Raw genomic sequence first — 18,399 nt, 5'->3', positions numbered from 1 at the left:
AACCATAAAACTAAAACCAAGTTCCATGAAATGAAAAAAACATTAATCAATGAAAACAAAATCGAAAAACTGTAAGCTTCAACCGCCACCTTCAACCATAAATCTTCATATAATAGATAATTATTTTAGATGTTCAATAATATCTTAGTGCATTTTGAATACATATTAAGAACTGAGACATGTTTGGTACAAGTTTTTTTTAGGAATTTTGAATGTTTCGGGTTCTATTGGATATCCATTTAGGTCGGGTTCAGTCCAGATAATACCCATAACCCAAAATACCATAAAACAAGATTTATTCGATATTTATGTCGGATCCGGATCGGTTCAGGTTTTCAGATTCAGTTTAATTTTCCCAGCCCTAGGTTTGAGTCTTGTTTTAGCCAATATTCCAATATTACAATCGGTTCTCGGTTTAAAAGTACATGATTTGTACCTATTTTGTAGCCAAAACATAAGTAAAATCGGTTTTTCGGTTGTAAAGTACCTGATTTGTACCTATTTTGTAACCAAAACATAAGTAAAATCGATTCAAAAATAAGAAATGAACATCAAATGTAATCATTTAAAATCAAACAAAAGGTAAACATAGTTATTAATTGAAGAAAACTAAATAAATGAAAGCATAAAATTAAAACCAAGTTTCATGAAATGAAAAAACATTATTCAATGAAAACAAAATCGAAAAACTGTAAGCTTCAACCGCCACCTTCAACCATCAATCTTCATATAATAGATAATTATTTTAGATGTTCAATAATATCTTAGTGTATTTTGGATACATATTAAGAACCGAGACATGTTTGGTACAAGTTTTTTTAGGAATTTTGAATGTTTCGGGTTCTATCGGATATCCATTTAGGTCGGGTTTAGTCCGGATAATACCCATAACCCAAAATACCATAAAACAAGATTTATTCGATATTTATGTCAGATCCGGATCGGTTCAGGTTTTCGGATTCAGTTTAATTTTCCCAGCCCTAGGTTTGAGTCTTGTTTTAGCCAATATTCCAATATTACAATCGGTTCTTCGGTTTAAAAGTACGTGATTTGTACCTATTTTGTAGCCAAAACATAAGTAAAATCGGTTCTTTGGTTGTAAAGTACCTGATTTGTACATATTTTGTAACAAAAACATAAGTAAAATCGATTCAAAAATAAGAAATGGACATCAAATGTAATCATTCAAAATCAAACAAAAGGTAAACATAGTTATTAATTGAAGAAAACTAAATAAATGAAAGCATAAAACTAAAACCAAGTTCCATGAAATGAAAAAACATTATTCAATGAAAACAAAATCGAAAAACTGTATGCTTCAACCGCCACCTTCAACCATCAATCTTCATATAATAGATAATTATTTTAGATGTTCGATAATATCTTAGTGTATTTTGGATACATATTAAGAACTGAGCCATGTTTGGTACAAGTTTTTTTTAAGAATTTTGAATGTTTTGGGTTCTATCAGATATCCATTTAGGCCGGGTTCAGTCCGGATAATACCCATAACCCAAAATACCATAAAACAAGATTTATTCGATATTTATTTCGGATCCGGATCGGTTCAGGTTTTCAGATTCAATTTAATTTTCCCAGCCCTAGGTTTTAGTCTTGTTTTGGCTAATATTCCGATCTTGTTTTGGCTAATATTATGATTAGGATTATACTGGCCATATACAAGGGTATTTGTAGGCTAGGTTACACAAAAGCTTCATCAGACATCCGCTTTTCCTGATTCGGAATCGGAATCTTGTGAAATTTTATGGAATCTCTATTTAAAAATATGTTGGAAGCTTACGTTCCGTTTTGGAATCACAATTCCGCTTAAAAAATAATGTCATAAATAAATATAAATATAAATATAAAATCATGTTTTATGTTTTTATATAAAATCTAAAATTTAATAGTATTGAAATAGGGAGAGTAGAAATATACAAATATTAAAACTAATGTTATAAATTATCTTTATTTACTGAGTTTTTTATTAGAGATATAGCATATATATGTTCAAATAATTGTCAATTATTTATGAAATAGTAAATAATAATTTTATAAATTTAATTTATTCGTACTTTCACAATTTTAATATGGAATCATTTAAAGTTATTGTAAATAAATTGATGCTTTATTTTGAATTCGAATCATATAATCTTTATTCATAAATTTTAGGGGGAGTTAGTCAATAAGTGATTTAAATTCAATTATTAGTGTTTTGTAATCTATCAAATTTTAAAAATTTAAGATAGTTTAAAGTTTACAGATTTTAAAGTTTTTGCAGTATACATTGGATTTTGAGTTCAATCATTTATTCATGAGACTCTATAAGATATTATTTGAAATCCATCTAAAATACAAAGAATTTTAAAATCCTTAAAATTTAAATAACACTAAATTTTAAAAATTGGATCTAAGTCATTCATTGAATAACACTAGATTTTAAAATAGAATTTATAATCATCATTTGAATAAGAGTGCATTGTATTTAGATTTAAAATCTATTAAAATACATGATTGAATAACACCATCTTATAAATTTTCTTATATTTTAATATATATATATATATATATATATATGAATATTCGTTTTCAACACGTACCAGAATCCTAATTTTTCTAAAAATCTCGCTTCTACGTCTCTATACGGTTCTGCGTCCGCGTACCGGTTCTAACTGAAGACCGTGAGAGTGGAGGTAGATCTGCTTCAGTACAGAGAGAAAGATCATAGGAAGCTACTGAAAGAAATTATTCTGGTTGTTGTTCAAAAGAGAAGTGTTTCTGTTGGGGTCGAAAACGGTTGCGACGAAGTTAACGTCCAAATCCCCGCAAAATACAAGTATGTCTTTTCGCAACAAATCATGCTCGATCAAGAGAACGTCACAACGTATGTTCCCGAGATAAAGCTTCGTTCGAATTCTATTTAGATCAAGAATAAGCCATCAGAAGCATACCCAGACCGGTTACGGATAGGTCCGAGTATGACGATCGGAACACGGATGAACCAAGCTCGGTCATTACGCTACTACCGCACATGCACGCTGTCCGGTCGCTACGTAGCGACCGAGCTCTTCCAAAACATCGATACGATAATTAGTCCATGCATTCTCGTCTACCCTTCGATGCTATCTCCCGAAGACCGTAGCGAACCCATTTCATGTTTCCCGCCATTCTAAGTCATCGATCAAACTTTACGGTAAAAACCGCGGAAAGTTCGTTCTTTATCGAAAGAAGCCACAATAAACGCTTCAAGTCAGAAGACGGCCCAAAGGGACCTAAGAGATGACTCGAGGCCCAACTTATGATTTCTTGACCAGCAGTCCGTAAGCCGCATGACGGTTTACGCTTGGTTCGCAAGGAATGATAAATGTCAAGTTTCCGCGGATAAATATGAAATTTTGAAGATAATTACGAAGATCGGAAAAAATAGAATATCTCTATTTTTACGCTATGACGGCTTAAGGGCAGAAGAGGAAAAGCGCAAACCGACCTAGGAGCCAGTATATAAGGAGTCCTAGGCGAGAAGCATGGAGAAGACTTTTCTCAGAGCAAACTTAGCACTTAGAGCAATTAGGCATATTTCCGTTTTTGTTATTCGAGCTGCGACTCAACTAGGTTATTGCCGTCTTAGGGTTTTAGAACTAGGAATCTGGCCGACAGCTCTCATAGCCCAGGCTCCTACCTTGTTGTAAAGCCCAAACGCGAATTCGGAATAAGATCTACTTTGCTCTCTTTTCGATTTCTTATACTTTATCATTGTTATTCTTGTGTTCTTATTGTTTGGCGTGTGGTATTAGCAGATATCTGGGACCTCTGGGAAATTAGGGTTTTCTTAGTTTTCTTATTTAAACGGAAATCGACAGTGCGAATTTCGGTTCCCACAGTTTGGCGCTAGAAGGAGGGGGGTACGGATCAATCTAACTCTCAACCACATCACGCTCAACCAGACATGTCAACTGACAACGCAGATAACGTGCAGACTCCTCTTAACGGAAGCAGTGGCACTGACCTCCACACTCCCGCAGCGGACGTATCCGCGGCCAACGCACCAGCCAACGCTGCGGCGCTCGAGGAGTTTAAAAAGATGTTCGCCACCTACGAAAAAAGGTCGGAAGAACATGATAAGCTCGTGAGCACCTTGACCAAACAAGTTGAAACTTTAACGGCAAGGACTCGAGCAATCCGCCCCCGCGGAACCACTAAAGTCCGCGGGAAAAGACTCGACTTCGAAACCCCACTCCACAGGCCTGGAGCCGTGCAGGAACGACCTTCGGGTCAAAACCCTAGCGAGAAATCTCCCATCGAAAAGGGAAACCCTGAAAGTCCTCCGCCTCCCGCGAAGGCTTTGGAGGACAACGGAGTCGAGCACGTCGACCTGGATCCTAGCGATGTCTCCAACGATACTGATGAGGACGTCGATAGACATCCAAGGAGGACCAGAAGCCGATTCGCTCGGGAAAGCTCTCCGTTCGACAAATCAATGACAGAAGAGGAGGAAATCCTCTATTGGAACGAACAAGAAGAGCTGGCTGAAAAGCAAACCGAGCTCACTCGCAGTAAACGCCGACAGGCTCGGAAATCTGCTGGTGAGACGTCGGATATCCGCGATCTTCGCGACTATATCACGAAGACTGCGGCAGAAGTAAGAGCCGTGAAATCCCAAATCCATCACGCTACGAGCGCTGCACCCGAGATCGACAGGCTGCTGGAAGGGGCTCGGAAGACCACCTTCACCACTCGCATCTCAGATATGAGGGTATCCGATCCGGGAAAACTCAAAGTACCGAGGTATGATGGTACGACCGATCCGAAGGCGCACCTTCAGGCTTTCCACATCACGATGGGAAGAGCGAGGCTGAAGGACGGCGAAAAAGACGCCGGCTACTGCCACCTGTTCGTCGTGAATCTGGAAAGGGCAGCCCTCGAATGGTTCGCACGCCTTAAGCGAAACTCTATCGGAAGTTTCCGACAGCTCGCATCGAAATTTCTCAAGCAATACTCTATGTTCATAGATAGAGAAACTTCCGATGTCGATCTCTGGAGTCTGTCCCAGAGGGAAGATGAACCCCTCTGCGAGTTCTTCAGCCGATTCAAGTTGGTAATGTCCAGGGTCAGCGGGATAAGCGACAAGGTGGCCATTGATGCTCTCAGAAAGGCGCTCGGGTACAAGTCGAAATTCAGAAAATGGATAGCCCTCGACAAACCGCGGACGATCCAGGATGCCCTCCACAAGGCGACGGACTACATCCTGATCGACGAAGAAACGAAAGTCTTATCGCAAAAACATAAATCGGCGAGACCATCCTCGAAAGATGTAGATCCAAAAACGAAGAAGAAGAACCCTCGTACCGACAAGTATGTCCATCACGAGGGGGAAGATCTCCAAGGAGCGCATAATTATGTGATCAGCTCGGACCAGGGCCGAACCACGGGTAATACGTGGACTCGCAATCAAGGATATGATGAAAACACCTTCTGCGAGTTCCACCAGTCCCGAGGACTGGCATACATGGTCTCCTACCCGAGATGATCAGAATTGCTCAATCACCTTCACGAAGGAGGAAGCCGGCGGGATCGATCAACCTCACTGCGATCCGCTCGTCATAGATCTCGTCATACAAGATCTGGAAGTCGGCAGAGTACTCATTGACACGGGAAGCACGGTCAATGTAATCTTCCGCGACACTCTCAATCGGATGAGCATCAAACTGGGAGAAGTAACTCCATCAGGCGAAGTATCGATGACCCTCGGGTCAATCCAGCTGCCAGTCATGGCCAAGGAGATCACGAAAATCATCGAATTCACGGTGGTCGATCATCCTGCCATCTACAATGTGATCATTGGAACCCCATGGCTCAACGCCATGCAAGCCGTTCCATCAACGTACCACCTGGGTGTCAAATTCCCGACCCCAAACGGAGTCGCAACTATCTGGGGATGTCAGAAATAGTCGCGACTATGCTTCCTCGCGGAGCACAAGTTAAGGCAGATGACTACCTCTGCAACGGCAAATCGCAAGCGCACGAAGATAGATAAATCTTCGGCCAAAAACGTTTCAAGAATAGACGATTTAACATCGTCTGCTGACGCAAACGCTTCGGGTGTCGAAACTCAACACGAGTCCGAAGCCGACACTACAACTCAACCGGAACATCCAGAAGAGAACGCTGACCCGGCCGCGGTCACCACGATCAAGGCGGTTAGCACGGCGACAATCGCCGAGTAAAAACGCTCACGGCATAAAATAGAACTACGAGATGGCTTGATCCTCGAAAGAGGTACGTAGGCACCTCGTCGAAAGACGAGTTCAGCTATCCCCCTGTCTAAAAAGGGGGGGGGGAGAATTGGGTGCGTATACTCGTATACTCCCACATAGGAAAAGATGCGTTATTGTAATCGAGTTTTTTAGAGATTTCGAAATTTTTTACTACAATATGCGTCGCTCCTTTTTAAGACACTTGCGCTTCGATTAACGCAAAAGTCTCAGAACACACTTAGAAAATCTACAAACGTTAAGACTCTTGTCAGCAGCCTCATACCGCCCAAAATCTCAAAACAATCCCTCTTCAGCACCGAAAATATACGTATAGTCTTCGAAATAACTGCGAGATGTCGCCAAGTTAAAAGTCGAGACGATGCGAACAAATTGTCCGAACGCGACCACAAAAACCTTACACTCCGTTCGTTGATTGGCGCCGACGAACACATCAGCCGTCTTAAACAAACGCAACTTGATCACTCTTTTGATCTTCGAACGTCCAACACAAGGACGAAAGCGCGCTACAAAAATAATCCGAAATTTTGGTCTAGCACTTCCAGTTGGCTTAAACATTGTCTCTGGAAAGATGCTCGATTCGTACCATATAAGTCATATAAGCCGAGAACCTATCGCGGACTTTAAATCGGTACGAATCAGGTAGAAATCGTAACAGGAAAATCGATAGCCGGCTAGTCACCGCACAAACCTTAAAACCGAGAGTAAACCTAGGTCTTGCCCTAAACCTATCACAATTGTCTCAGACATTTCAAAGACATGATATCTAAACGATACGAGATCCTAAAACATGTCTCTCCGTTCATATCTCAACGTTCCCGAAAGTTCGTAAGAATACGAAAACTCACGTCTCGAACAAACCAACAGATTGAACGCCTCAACGAAGTTAAATATGAGAAGACAACTCATGTTTAGTTTCAACCCACTCGAAACAAAGTAACTCAAACAAACATCCATTATATATATATAAACCGCATAGCGGTAGGGGTTCAAAGCCACCGACGGCCAGTCCCGATAAAAATAAAAGCGGCCAAAACAGGCCCATACAAAGTTCGAAAGCCACACTCGGCCGGACATATATGAACGAAGGCCACATTTGGCCGCATAATACTAGATAAGGGAAAAACTTCTTCCCGTCAAACACTCACCTCTCACAGATCAAAGTTAAAATTTCTGGACAAGGAAGCTCTGAATGCATCCGCGGGATAGTTCACTTCCTCATCGTCACCAGCAAACTCGGTCGTGGTCTCTACGGTATCAGGAGAAACCAGGATGGGATCCCAGAATCTCAGAATCCTCCCGTCGATCGGAGAAATGAGCGTCTCAGCATGAGCATGATCCTTCATGCCGCCCTTCATTAACTCCATCTCCCTCTCAAAAACTTAGTCATCCGCCCGCGTCTTTCAAAGGCTCCCAACTGAACCGCGACACTCACGGAAGTCGCCCAGCGAGTTGAAAGCATCCTTGAGGTTCCCGTACTCGACTTGGAATTGAGAGGCGCGAGTCTTCATCACCTCGACAATCTCCCTCTTGCCCTTCCGTTTCGCCCTACGAACAGTCCTCGCATGATCACGAGCGAGTTGAGCATCTCGCGCCAACATCTCACGCCAACATCTCGTCTCGCATGCGAGCAAGATCCTTTTCCGCCTTCTCCGCTTTAAAGCGATAGATCATGGCTTCTCTATGGCTCGCCTCAATGGCCGATCCAAGCAAGTTCAAGCCCTGTAAAACCGATTGACACGTTATAAGCAAAAAAAATATATATATATATATACACTTGAAACGATCGTCAAAATTCTTAAAGCCTATACCCCGTTGATGATACGAGATCCATCCGTGACGACTTTCGGCCTCCCTGACTCGTTCGTGGACGGAGGAGCATCGAAGCCCGAGGGAAGACCAGCGAAGAAATCATCAAAGTCCGGAATAGGAACCTCGCTCGTACCACTTCCATCGCCGAAAGCAAGGTCCGGATCCCATCCTGGAAGCATGCAATCTTCCACCGAAAACTCCAGGTCACCGAGGTTAATATCTTTCCCCTTCGAAGAGTTCAGCCCCGTCGCAACCGCGGGAGCAGCGTCGGGACCTTGGTCATCAGGCTTGGAATCACTCCCTGTTTCCCCGCCCAAAGCAGGACTAGGATGCACAAACCTCAACGCCTTTCGAACTCTCTTCGGCGTAAAGGAAGTCCAGAAGAAAGGACCGTTCCTGAGAAGATCCCTCACCGCGATAATGTCCTCAGGAAACGGAGCAAGGAGATTGATGAAGGGACGATTGTTCAGCAACAATGGGATACAACTCTTCTCGACAGACGCAGCGTCCACACGAACGAAGAAGAAAAACTTCTTCCACGAGTTGAAGTTAGAAGTAAACCCCTTTACCACTGACATGAAGTTCCGAGGGACCAGCCTGTACTTGTCCGTATCCTTGATGATCTGCAACCTAAGAAGCGCTTCGAAATGATCGATGGTAAGAGAGAGACCATGCTCATAGCTCAGGATCAGGACTCCAATGAGGTGCTGGATGCCAAGGGAATTCAGTTGGCTTATCGCCACCCCGAAGCGATCCAACACACGGACGATAATTTCGGGAATCGGGAACCACAAACGACAACGCACTACGAATGCTTCGTAACAAGTAAAGTAACCCTCCGGGGGACTACTAGCGCGCTCTCCTTGACGAGGAACCCTGAACTCCACCGCATCCGAAATATGGTAGAACGACCGTATGACCTCGAGGAATTCGCTAGTACTCCTACTTGGTGCACCTTCCTCGACCGGGTGACGGTTTATGACCGGGAACGATTTCTCTTTGGGAGGCGTGATCGAACCATAACACGCCACCCACCATGCCTCATTCTCGGTCGGGTCTACCGAATGAGTAACGAATTCTATCTTTGGCACACTGAGCTCTTCAGAAACGTTCGCGGGCAAGGACCCTTTCTTTGAACTCCTCTTCTTACTCGACATCTCGTGTTTTTCTTTTTTTTATCAAGAAGGAAATGATAGAGAGAAAGAAAAAGAAGAAAGAATTTTTCAAGAAACCTCTCTATGAGAATGAGTAAGTGTAAAGATTGTGAAGAAATTACCTCTCTTCTTATAGGCATGAGAAATTACTATTTACTTGCGGATTTTCGGACACGAACTTTGCTCAAATACACCAATCTCGTCCGAACTCGCCATATCGCACGTTGGGATCTCACTAGAAATCCACGATCCTAACGAGCTGGGGGCCTAACTGTTGGGGTCGAAAACGGTTGCGACGAAGTTAACGTCCAAATCCCCGCAAAATACAAGTATGTCTTTTCGCAACAAATAATGCTCGGTCAAGAGAACGTCACAACGTATGTTCCCGAGATAAAGCTTCGTTCGAATTCTATTTAGATCAAACATAAGCCATCAGAAGCATACCTAGACCGGTTACAGATAGGTCCGAGTATGACGATCGGAACACGGACGAACCAAGATCAATCATTACGCTACTACCGCACATGCACGCTGTTCGGTCGCTACGTAGCGACCGAGCTCTTCCGAAACATCGATACGACAATTAGTCCATGCATTCTCGTCTACCCTTTGATGCTATCTCCCGAAGACCGTAGCGAACCCATTTCATGTTTCCCGCCATTCTAAGTCATCGATCAAACTTTACGGTAAAAACCGCGGAAAGTTCGTTCTTTATCGAAAGAAGCCGTAATAAACGCTTCGAGTCAGAAGACGGCCCAAAGGGACCTAAGACATGACTCGAGGCCCAACTTATGATTTCTTAACCAGCAGCCCGTAAGCCGCATGACGGTTTACGCTTGGTTCGCAAGGAAAGATAAATGTCAAGTTTCCGCGGATAAATACGAAATTTTGAAGATAATTACGAAGGTCGGAAAAAATGGAATATCTCCATTTTTACGCTATGACGGGTTAAGGGCAGAAGAGGAAAAGTGCAAACCGACCTAGGAGCCAGTATATAAGGAGTCCTAGGCGAGAAGCATGGAGAGGACTTTTCTCAGAGCAAACTTAGCACTTAGAGCAATTAGGCATATTTCCGTTTTTGTTATTCGAGCTGCGACTCAACTAGATTATTGCCGTCTTAGGGTTTTAGAACTAGGAATCTCGCCGACAGCTCTCGTAGCCCAGGCTCTTACCTTGTTGTAACGCCCAAACGCGAATTCGGAATAAGATCTACTTTGCTCTCTTTTCGATTTCTTATACTTTATCGTTGTTATTCTTGTGTTCTGATTGCTTGGCGTGTGGTATTAGCAGATATCCGGTACCTCTGGGAAATTAGGGTTTTCCTAGTTTTCTTATTTAAACGGAAATCGACAGTGTGAATTTCGGTTCCCACAGTTAGTTTCCAGGTTATTGTAAATGACCAGACTTCAGAGAATGGTAAGGGAAGCACAACATTACAGTGATGAATCTATTTGTGTTTGAAAGATTGAAAAATTGAGGAAATTGTAGAGGCAGTAAAAGGCTAGGTAGATTTTCAGAGAACATGGTGAAACGGTGATGAGTCTTATGAGTATAAAGACATGTACATTAGGTTAATGGAGACTAAAGCTTTGGTTGAGAGAAAATTGAAAAAAAATTTGTGAAGGGGGTAAATGACTTTTTAGGAAGATAAAAAACATTTATTAAGTACCAAAAATCTGCTTATATCAACTATCAAGTTTAGCAATTATCAAGTTTCAAATATACAATGAACCGAGCAATTAAATCAAGCTATATCTATAATTGCATATCAAAAACTATCCCAAATGAGAAAATGTTCCATTGCAGGTAATATCAGCTTTTTACTTTTTCAACTATGTAGTCATAAACTTCCATCTTTCCTATCCTTGCTTTAATGTGAATGGAGTGTATCCAGCCTGAAACATGAACATTCCTTTGTGTAAAGGCAGGTTTATGTTGTTTCAAAAAGCAGAAAATATCAAAGTACAAACCTTGTCAGTGATCTCTAATGTTGTGCCATGTCTTGAAGATCTTAGTGATTTCCAAGCACCCATTGCTTGCAGCAAAGTGAAGAACAGTCCAGCCTGCTTCATCCATGTTGTTGATCATAGAATCATCTGCACTTACTAGCATTTTCACTACCTGCAACCAGCAAATGATTACACAACTTCACAGTGTGAATGAGCTAGTAGATTAATAGCACCACTACAACCTACGATTACATATTCTAAATCCCCTAACTTCACTACCTCAAGACTAAAGTGACAAACTCCGCTAACTTCTCCTTACAGTATACACACAATTTTTTCAAAGGTTTCTAATCGGTTAAAACCAGATTATGCAGCTAACTTCATTACCTGAAGATTCCACTCACAAAAAGCATTTATACGCTAAGGTTTCTCATCATTTGATACAAGGGAAAACACTTTTGTTTTGTAAGACTTCACATCATGCATAAGAGGGGTTTGACCCTTTTTATCTGATACATCAATCAATGCTCCTATTTTGTAGCAGATAGTCACAAATCTCCAATTTTCCTCGGTTAGCTGCTATGTGAAGAGGTGTCCTTGAGTCTGTCAATGTCATTGATATCGGCACATGTCATAGAACATGTAAATAAAGATTTTTTGAAGCTGACTATTCAATAAAGAAAGAAACGAAATAAGTTCAATACCTTTGGTGATAAGTGTTGACATAAGCTCTAAATTACCAACCCTAGCAGCTATATGTAGACTCTCGATTATATTCTACCATGATTGCTCTGTCTTGTCAGAGGGTAATACATTGTAGATTTTATTGTGTGTCATCGTCTTTAGTAGATGTCCCAAGGCTAAAAAAAGGAGAGGATTTAAGGTAAAGATGTACATAAAAGAAAGAAAACAGAAAAGGAAAGAGAGAGAACCTTGGCTTCAAGTTCTTCCAACTTTGACCGGTGACGAAGGGAACGAAGAGGAATACTATGTCCCTTAACATTACTTAAATTTTTTATCATTCACGAGGGAATATGTTTTCTTTTTCATTCCTCTTCATTTATTTATTTGTAGAAAATTATATAACAAATCAATTCCTCATTAATTTTAATAAGGAACCATCATTCTTCATCATTCCTAAAATTTTATTCTTACTCATTTTTTTCATATCCGTTCCTATTGTTTCCATGATGATTACCAGTGTCACCTTCTACTTTTTAAAATGACTTTATCTATGTATATGATATTATTTTGTTCCTTCTTTGTGCATTTTTTATAAAGATTCATAAAATTTAAAGGAAATCGTGTCTATTAAATTCAATCGTATTCCTTTAAAATCTAAAACAAATCTTTTTGAGAAATGCATTATAATCCTCAACAAATCATTTAAAATACTCAAAAATCTATTATTTATGTCTTCATTTGATTTTTTTTAAAATTAGTTAAATTCTTGAATCTAATACCATCTCCAGATACATAGCCCAAAGAATTATTATAATAACTAAAGAAAAATTATTTCTAATACGGCTCTAGTTCACCTTTAACAGTCTCTCATTCTCTCATACTAATGCTATGTTTCTCTTTCATTGCTTTGTTTCGTCTCTTTTCTACGCTCTATGTTCGCAGCCGAGATATTTTTCGGAGGTATGAAAATTCTTCTCTTTTAATAATTTTGTTTGCATAATCTAAATTTTGGGACTTCAATTTCTTTCAAGTTTCGATGTAATTTTACTGGGTTATCTTCACCAAACTTCGATGTTTGTCTTTTTATCATTAATTTATGTCCATGTCGTTCTCTTGTGTGGCTTTTGTTAGTAAATGTGGTCAGAATCACTTATGGGTTTCTAAAAGTTTCATTCATTTTACCTGATCTCTTATGTCTATGTTGTTCTCTTGTTTGGTATGACCGCTTAGATTAGATATTTATGGATTTCTCATAGTTGCATTCTTCTCATCTCAAAAGCTATGGATTTATGATCAGAAATTGCAACTTTTATCTTTTTCCAACTTGGTTCAAGATTCGTTGTAATTTTACTGGATTATCTTCACCGAAGTTCGATATTTATCTTTTTTATAAGTAATTTGTGTTCATGTTGTTCTCTTATGTGACATTTGTTGGTAAAGATGGTCTGAATCGCTTATCGGTTTCTCAAAGGTGCTTCTTTTTACCTTCTATCTGTGCGTGTTTCATCTCCAAAAGCTACGATCATAAATTGCAACTTTTTTGTTTTAAATCTCAAACTGATCGAATTAGTGTGTGTATCCATCTGAGATTTTTTTGTGAGTTTTATTTGTTGTTTCTTTGCAGTCAATATATGGATCGTTGATGTAGACTTGGCCCTTCTTGCTCTGCAAAATGATGATGAAGACTTGGCCTTTTAGTAGAATAGGATGAAGAAAATAAACTTAAGAGCTATATGGTTTTGAATGCTTTGAGAGCATTCTATTTTAGAGTAAAATATAGGGAAAAAAATTATAGATTACCAGTTGAGATGGTTTGATTAGGTCGTAACTTTTATTGTCAACAATTTGAATTTCTTAAAAATGAGAAATTAATAATTTTATTATAATAAATTAATTGGCTATTAAGAAAGAGCCACGTGGTAAAAGAATGTATAATAAACAGAGAAAAGAACCGGTTCTTGTGTTCGTTCACCCCTGCCTTTCTATTTCTTTCTAATCTTTTATCGTTATCTGCGATGGAAGTGGCCTTGAGATCAGTATCTCTTGTGTTTTCTTTCAACTAATTTGAGACATACCAAGAACATGTTTTGTATACACCTATTAAACCCATAAGATGTCTGTACCAAATAAATTGTGAATGTAAAGTCCAAAACTCCCTGGCTATTAAAAATATCATTCCGTATCAGTCTCTGTGTTTCTAATGTTTGAGTCACTCTTGTTGAGCACAAACCGTTCAACACACTTTTGAAAGACGAGCTCGTTTAAGCTTGTCTTGGAGAAATCAATTAAGAGATGGTGACAAAAGGATTAATATCATTAAGTTTTCTTCAACATAATTTACAATATAAAAATCATACATCTTAATTCTATAGGATCCAAGAAGAACACAACAAAACTTGAATCCTATAGAACCGCAGACTTTGTACTGCAAAGGCAAATTTTGTTAAGTCTCCGACTCATCAAACCGTTCCACACGATTCGTTGTGGCAGTGAATGAAAGGGGTCCCAACGTGGTTCCCACAGATATTAATGGTGGCCTGTTTTCAAAAGTTGACTGGGCCCCTTCCAAATGTCAAGTTGATTGACTCACTCTCTCACTCTTTATCTAACCCACACGTTTCCGTCTTTCACAGTTTCATGATGCCAACAAAATGTTAAGGAATATTTTTATTGATTTGGAAAATAATATTCATGGCAGGAGTGAACTTCATGTGTTTTGTCTTAACAAAACAGGTAATATGATTAGCCTTATTCCGACCATACCTTCCGGTCCATTTTGTGTACACGTGGCGGCTTTCTGAGTCGTGCTTTGGTGCTGCTGTTGACTTGTGAGGCACAAACCCTCGTTGTCTTTTTACTTTTTAGGGACATAATCGTAGTTCCATACCATTTTTCTTTTTTTTTGACAATAATAATAACTAAACTATGAAATTTGACATATACCATATCATTCATATACCGACGTTTTTTATAAACTCCCCTTCCCTTTGTCAATCATAACCCAGTTATTACGAATAAACACGATGTATTTTTTTGGAATTTTTGCAGAATTGAACTTTAACTTAAAGTCAAACACAAAACTAACTTCTTTTTTTTTTTTGAAAATTGGTTTTGCCCTATTCACCCCACAAGTTCATATAATTTACGAAAATACAATCAATTTTTTTTTTCTTTTTTTTTCTTTCGAAAATGACATTTTTACGTTCTCACCCTCATCATCTTCAAGTAATTACAAGATTGCCATTGTCATCAATACCACAACCACCATGAACAACCAATTTGAAGCTCTTAATGCTCCCAAAATCGATTTACCCTTCTTCTTTTTCCATTCTTGTGAACTAAACACAACATATCTCTCACTTTCTCTCCACAATGAGCTAAAAAAACCCAAGATTTTGGTTCTAAATTTTTTATGGTTCATAGAGTCATAGAAGCTAACGATTCTGGGTGGGTTACTTTCGTTTGTGATTCTGTGTGCTTGGAGAAGCCTTATGTATGCTAAGGAACTTATCTCACCAATTTAGGGTATAACATCGAGTTTTTTTCCAGATCTGTTCGTCAGACGACTTACTTGGGAAGTCTTCTGGCTGTAGACAACTTACCTGGAAGTCGTCTGGTCAACGCACATTTTATTTTTGCAATTGACTTTGAAATCTGTAACCTGAGACGACTGAAAGTTAAGTCGTCTGTTTTTGTTTGGTTTCAAAAAAATTTCCAAAGAACCTAGACGACTTACATTTCAGTCGTCATAGGTTAGTTTTGCATTTGACTGGATAATTTCAGAAGTTTGACTTCCCCAGACGACTTACATTTCAGTCGTCTGGCGAAAATTAAAATAATAATATTTTTTTAAAAGTAGACGACTTACAGTTAAGTCGTCATAGGTTAGTTTTGCAATTGAAAAAAAAAACTTCAAAATTTAATTATACACAGACGACTTATAATTCAGTCGTCCACGAGACGACTTACTTGTAAGTCGTCCATGATTTTTTTCCGAGATTCTGGTCAAACCTCGTAAATCCTGGACAACTTACATTTCAGTCGTCTCGTGGACGACTGAATTATAAGTCGTCTGTATATAATTAAATCTTGAAGTTTTTTTTTTCAATTGCAAAACTAACCTATGACGACTTAACTGTAAGTCGTCTACTTTTAAAAAAATATTATTATTTTAATTTTCACTAGACGACTGAAATGTAAGTCGTCCAGAAAAGTCAAACTTCTGAAATAATCCAGTCAAATGCAAAACTAACCTATGACGACTGAAATGTAAGTCGTCTAGCTTTTTTGGAGTTTTTTTTTAGCCAAACAATAGTAGACGACTTATTTTTCAGTCGTCCGAAATAACAGATTTCAAAGTCAATTGCAAAAATAACCTCTGCGTTGACCAGACGACGTATAGTTTAGTCGTCTGGACAACTTAGATTGAAGTCGTCCGCGTCTTCTCCGCTAGTTTTTAAGTCTTCTACGTTAGTTTTTGAATAACTTGTATTTTTAAGAGTGATAAGTAACTTCAAGATATGTAAAACTCATATTTACAAAATATGTTCTCTCCCTTAGTTTTACTAAATTTGACTAAGTTTTTCAACGCAAACTTATAATAAAATATGATATGCTTTGACTAGTTACTATTGTTTGTTTCCATCTCTTAAGTATTATTGTTATAGACAATAATGATGACTATTGTTATGAGTTGGAAGAAGTGTTAAAATGCTTCTTAAAATGTTGTATCAATATAAAGCTACCAACATTCTTGTTTATTAAGATGAGAAAAAGGCCATTGGAGTTTATTATTGCATATGAGAGATCCAAAGATAAGAAAAAGGCTACTGAAGTCTATTTTTTTATTGATTTGTAAATGTGTAAACACATTTTTAGCACATTTAATACATCTTGGAAAACATTATTACTGATTTTACAAAAAATTCACAACTAAAAGAGTAGACATGCAATTCACAAAACAGACCACAAACAAAACTATTATAGATCATTCCTCTACAAAGACAAGCTTGGATTCCACTTGAGTAGACAAGACCAGACGACTTCTAGGAAGTTCAGACGACTTTGTCAGAAGACTTTTAGGAAGTTCAGACGACTTCCAGACGACTTTACAGGAAGTCCAGACGACTTTGTCAGAAGACTTCCAAGAAGTCTAGACGACTTCCAAGAATTCTAGACGACTTCCAGACGACTTCCAGACGACTAACAGGTAAGTCGTCCCAGAAGTCTTCCAGATATGAAAAACCTACATATTAAATCCAGATCTGAAAAACCTGCATATCCAAAAACGTTCAAATGGCTTAAAAACAGAAAAAATGAGTGAAAGATTAGATAAATCTACTTTTACAGAACACACAAAAATACATATCTAAAAATAATATATCTACCTTTAAACTAGTGGAAGATGAGTACCATCTAATTAAAAACCTGCAAAAAAGATAGATTAGTAAGAAAGACATGAGACAAAACTGGAAAATTCATATAAAGTTTGGTGTTTTCAAGTCAAAGAGATTAGAGTGGGTTTGGAGAGTTTTATTTTGGGAAAAAAGTAAGAACTTTATACAACAAGAAGTTACCAAATGAAGAAAAATCAGACATAAGAACTTACCAAAACGCTCAGATCTATTATGAAAGGGAGACTTCGTCAGAAGACTTCCATGAAGTCCAGACGACTTCGTGGAAGTCCAGACGACTTCCTGGAAGTCCAGACGACTTCCTGGAAGTCCAGACGACTTTGTCAGAAGACTTCCAAGAAGTCCAGACGACTTCCAGACGACTTCCAGACGACTAACAGGTAAGTCGTCCAAGAAGTCTTCCAGATCTGAAAAACCTGCATATCAAATCCAGATCTGAAAAACCTGCATATCCAAAAATTTTCAAATGACTTAAAAATAGAGAAAATGAGTGGAAGATTAGATAAATATACAATTATAGAACACACAAAAATACATATCTAAAATTAATACATTTACCTTTAAATTAGTGGAAGATGAGTACCATTTGATTAAAAACCTGCAAAAGAGATAGATTAGTAAGAAATACATGAGACAAAACTGAAAAATTCATATAAAGTTTGGTGTTTTCAAGTCAAAGAGATTAGAGAGAGGTTGGAGAGTTTTATAATGATGAACATTACATTTTTGTTGCAGCCATTTGAGAGGAGGAGAGAGAATGTGTAAATTTTTCTTTATATAGGGAGACAAAAAATCCAATTAGGTTAAATATTTTTGACTCAGACGACTTCTTGGACGACTTACATTTCAGTCGTCTGGTGAAGAAATTAAAACAGACGACTTACATGTAAGTCATCCGGAAGAGTTTAATATTTTTAGCGGGAAATTAAATATTTTTAGCGGGAAACTAAAATAGAAGACTTTCCAGACGACTTACAATAAGTCGTCTGGTTTAAATTATTTAAGCGGGAAAATAATTTTTTTAAAAAATTTTAGGCGGAAATATTTGGACGATTTGCATGTAAGTCGTCTGTTTTAATTTCTTCACCAGACGACTGAAATGTAAGTCGTCCGA

The 18,399-nt window shown here is 38.6% G+C and overlaps 1 long non-coding RNA gene across 1 annotated transcript; it reads left to right on the top strand.

Annotated features, from left to right (window-relative positions):
* Nucleotides 1–12,078: 12,078 nt before the first annotated feature.
* LOC111206733 lies at nucleotides 12,079–13,842 on the top strand. The gene is made up of 2 exons (XR_002658984.2): nucleotides 12,079–12,831; nucleotides 13,496–13,842. It is a non-coding gene; the product is annotated as an uncharacterized LOC111206733 (long non-coding RNA).
* The last annotated feature ends 4,557 nt before the right edge of the window (nucleotides 13,843–18,399 follow it).

The sequence above is a fragment of the Brassica napus genome, chromosome C2 (assembly GCF_020379485.1).
Source record: "Brassica napus cultivar Da-Ae chromosome C2, Da-Ae, whole genome shotgun sequence".
Taxonomy (NCBI): domain Eukaryota; kingdom Viridiplantae; phylum Streptophyta; class Magnoliopsida; order Brassicales; family Brassicaceae; genus Brassica; species Brassica napus.
This window is presented reverse-complemented; position numbering and strand designations above follow the sequence as displayed.